Raw genomic sequence first — 5,085 nt, forward strand, 5'->3', positions numbered from 1 at the left:
TAACAGCAATCGTCATTTCCAAGTCAACTCTGACGTCTTTTTTAATTATATTATATTCTGTTTGTAAGAATATATAAACAAGGCTAAAAGATTTGAATGTGCTTTTTAATATTCAAATATTAAATGAAGAAATTAGAAAGTGTTAGAGAAAGAACCTCATCAAATATTGGACTGTATATAATACTCTTTTGTATTTATGTTTTATTACTTATTGTAAAAATAATGTGTAATTTTAGTTTTTATGTTATATATGATTTTTTATATGAAAAAGATAATAAATAAATTTTACCATAATATGTAGATAATTTTCTTCATCACACTGTTGTTAGGTTAGGTTGCTGAGGTTTGGGATCTTGTTTGATCCCTCACTAGGAGGCCTTGGGCCCATTGCGATACCCCTGTATTGTTGTACCAAACCTTCCTCTCATTCTTTCTTTCCATTAAAGCACTTCCAGCTCTTTGCAAAGTTCCCGATGTCGCTGATGTTGGCTTCTGCTGCTTCCTCTACTCCCTCCAAAAAACCTTGCCCTGAAGTTTTAAAGCGTCAGTATTCCAGTGCCGAACAGTGGCACAACAGTTGCTCTATGCTTTCTTCTTACTCTCTGCATTCTCTGAAGTAGTCGTCGTTGGAAATCTTCCATCTCACGAGGTTTACCCCCGTGGTGCAGTTTCCAGTGATTCCACATCTACAATTATGCGTACTAGGTTCTTTTTGTACTCTAATAGTTGTTTTGTCTTTTTGCTATCTACCACTGGCCATAGTCTTCGAGCTGTAGCGCAGGTCCTCACGGTGTTGCCACGTCTCTTGCTGCTTGGCCTTGATGGTGGTTCCTATAGCCTCCTTCAGTGTGTTGTATTTTTGTATTTTACTAAGAGTGAGTCCCAGGTAGGACCCTCCACTGAGGCCGCGAGGGCCTATTGTGGCTCAGTTTCTGCAAGCTCTTTAATAGAAAAAGATCATTAAAGTTTGCCCTCAAGACCCAGCCTTTTAACATAGGCCGTTATGTCCGAGGGTGATATGTCTTCTAGGTCTGATAGGTCTAGCGTGGGTTTGCCAAACACCTCAAACCTGGTCCTGCCCCCAGCGGGGCAGGTACACATAACGTGCTTCATTGTTTCGTCATCTTCCATAGAGAGTCGGCATTCGGCGTCTTCCACCAGTCCCATCCTCTGTAGGTGTGATCTCAGCCGGCAGTGGCCCGTGTATACTGCAGTAAGCGTACGCGCTCCGTTCCTACCAGCCTTTAGGAGTTCATCTGTTCTACGTTTGGATGGCCCGGCTAGGATTGTCTTGGCATGTTCCATTCCGGGACTGTCATACCAGTCCCGAAACGTCACACCCCTAACCCATTCACAAAGCCTGTCTCTTGCGAGATATTTTGGTACGCTAAGTGTCGGTTCTGGGCCCACGAATGGCGAGCCTGCACCAGTTTTGGCGAGGGAATCAGCACGTTCATTTCCCTCTAGGCCGACATGTCCCGGTATCCATATTAGCGACACTTTGTTTCCATCTCCTAATATATTGAGTAGTTTCTTACAATGAAGAATCGTCCTGGACGTACTTTTCGTTGCCTCAAGTGCTTTCAACGCGGCTTGACTATCCGAAAATATGCTTATTGTTTTCCCGGTGTATTGCTGTTCTACCAGCAGTTGCACACAGCTTGAAAAATAGTGGTGTGTTTTCCAAGACTGTGGTAGATCTCAATCTTTGGACTGCTGCAGTAAATTCCTGCGCCAGATCCTTTATCGTTTTTGGATCCGTCCGTGTACCAACACATTTCTGCAAGTAATAAGCCCTTTCTCGGCTTATCCTGTGACAAAACTTTCCAGATTTGTCCGTTAACATGGTAGTGTGGTCTTTATATAATTATAATTAAAATAATTTATTGAGCGGTAGGCAGAACTTGGATAATGGGAACTTTTCAGAACCGACTTTTCAGAGCGTAAATATAGTTTATCGTTTACATATAAAAACAAAATATAACCAGCTAAAGATCGAAATTAAGGCATCGCACTTTTATGGTAAGGGCTCTTTCTAAATTCAGTTACTATAAACTCTATTGCCACTTACCTTATTACGTCAACATCCATCAGCAATACATCAACAACAAGAACCTATCGAAGACTTCGTTGATCCCCTTGTTTCTGGTCCTTATCCCGAGAGGGCATCAGCATGTCCTATTTATTAATTAAATGTAATTTTTAAACCCTTCCGTGTAAATCTTACTCTTTTACCAATTTGCTGGATAATATTCATAATTTAAGCCTTAACTAATACAAATGATATCGTGTCATAGGATTACCTTAGAAAAAAAAACCGCCTAGAAATTAACTCTTTATTTCTTCACATTTTTGTCTATTTCTATTTAACTCTAGGAACGGAAAAAAAGATAATCCTAGTTCTATCATTTTCAGACATTCATCTCGTGAACATTTGGATTCTGATTTTAAACCATATATTTAATACTTTTAATTTTCAATATAAAACCTCTAGCGAGGGGATGATTTAATTTTACTTATTTCCTTAAGCATGCCTACGTGCTTTTTCTGCGTTGTTTATTTTGAGATATCCCTAGGGTACACACAACTGGTACCACTCTGTCAAACACAGTTTTGATAATAAGGGATGAATGTTTGTTCTACTTTACCCTCGTTTATGTGACTTTAAATTATTTAGAAGATTGTATTATTTGCTTAGTTAGTTTCTCAGGATATATGCGTACTTTTAGAGAGTTTATGTGTCTTGAATATCATTAGATTATTTGCTTAAGCCTTTTAAAATTCGTTTGCCTATGTCAACTGATAACTTCGTAAACTGAAATGGTCCCATCTTAGAATAACAAACCAAAAGATAAAATTTTACAAAGCTTGATATTATTCTATTACATTTTGCCTTCCCCTTAAAGAAGTAGAGCTATTGTTTCCATTAAAAAAAATAAATTAAAAAAAATACAAACTAATATTGAAAAGAGGCAAACTATAAAATGTTTAAATAATAAAGATCAATCAACGCAGAATAGCTGAAACAATAGGTTCACGATATGCTCTGTCTGTTACAAACTACTATTCCTTAACTAAACTCATTGACTAAACTGAAGTTCCTAGAATGTTTGTTGACTCCTGCTGAACATGTATCGCGACTTTGCTACGATTTGCTTACCGCGCGCGTGTAAATCGGTTTGCGTATCCGTATTCTCGTACTCGCGTGATTCGCACTTCTATCGGCCTTTTGTTTTCCACTGTCTTGGCGAACACTCGAACTCTTACTGTCTTGGTAAAAATTTCGTTTGACTGTCTAAGTGTCTCAATTCTACACTGTCTTGGTGAATTCACGTTTTTGCACTGTTCTGTTTGACCACCGTCCGAACGAAGTCAATGACCAGTTAACGCGCTCGCGAATCAAAGGCTCCACGTACTGCAATATTCCCGAAACTATTGCTGCATGGCTTCACCTGTGATGTAGGTCTGGATGGCCTCGGAAATTCGGTCATATCACTTGCATCCCTGTGATATCTGTATGCTGATCTGCTTGAACGGAAAACATCTTATTTTCCATTCTGTTGACTTTGTCCCCGACTTTCCTCTGCATAAACTTGCTGTTATATTCAGGCATGAACGTAGACTATCTCATTTTGATACTTTTTCGTCCAACTGTCACTATCAAAATGCTGCTCATTTCTTTCGGATATAGCATTTACATAGGCTTCGAATAGTACCTGCCTATATTCAGTTCTCAGCGTCTCATTCCCAAAACATCCTGTGTATCAACTCATCTGGATAACAATTACGTGTCTAACATTCTGGATAACCATCGCCCTAACTGTGGTTGTATGAAAAACCTGTTACGGTTATATATTTTAAAGGGGTGTTAATTTTCTTAGATTTATGGCACGTTAATAAAATATAACAATACATTTCTTAATACATATTAATTATTTATTTATTTTCTATTTACAAGTAAAGTAAATGTGCATTAACTTTAAATCATAATTTAACTTCATATTGTTGTATTTTTAGCCAAATGTAATATTTTGTAAATAATATCTTTGACTCGATCTTGAGGTATTATTCTTCAGGTTATGGAAGGGTAAATGCATCGTGTAAAGACTTCTTATTTATCTAAAATAACGTTAATTAAAGTAATATTAATAATAACCACTTTATATACTTACTTTTGGTATTTGTTTACTTCTGTTCAAGTGGAAATATTCATTGCATTTTGTTAGTTGTTTGGTTGCTACAAAGGGAAACCATATTATATTAATTATATTATACGAAACGATGTACATACCTTTTTAATAACAATAATACCTTCAATAATTATTATTAATAAATAATCTGATTGTGATTTTTGTTTAGATTAATTAATTTGTGGTTAGGGCAGAAACGTCAAATCATCAACGGGTCTAACGGTGTTGCCAGCTTCTTGAAGTTTTCTTAAATCATATTTCACCTCATTCATATTTAGTCTCTAAATAATTAATTTTAGCATTTAACTTATTTTAATACTTTTATTTATTAATGATCTTAAACTCTTATCAATTGTATCTAGTTGTAATTGCATTTAACTTATTATTATTGTTTGATTTATTATTAAGTTTCTTTTATTATCGGATTACTCCTGGCAACATTGGTACTTAACTGGTTGCGGATGTACCCATAAAATAATAAATACAAGAAGAAGTGTCAAGTCAATGTTAAATTATGAACAGTTGAAAATTGAATTTTGAAAAGTTTGAATTAAATTATGAACATTAAATTGTGAACAGCGTGGCTGCCTGGGTAACTAATTTTCAGATATGGCGGCTGGGACATTTGACATGGCATAGACATGACAATTTCAATTTTATGAAATGTATTTCCGTTTCCGGTTTTTAATGGCGGGCTGTTCAGGAGGTTTAAATGAGGGTTAATATACTTTTTACTCTTTCTGGTAGTAAATAATACAACAAAATTACTCAAAAATATTTATTTGGACTTTAGAACAATGTAAATATGCAAATCAACACAATTAAAGAGCTATAAACCAATAAACTACTGTATCAATATCAAATATTTAAATAATATCAGAGATGCTGTGTTAAA

The sequence above is a fragment of the Sitophilus oryzae genome, unplaced genomic scaffold (assembly GCF_002938485.1).
Source record: "Sitophilus oryzae breed Bouriz unplaced genomic scaffold, Soryzae_2.0 scaffold_1018_pilon_pilon, whole genome shotgun sequence".
Classification (NCBI taxonomy): Eukaryota; Metazoa; Arthropoda; class Insecta; order Coleoptera; family Curculionidae; genus Sitophilus; species Sitophilus oryzae.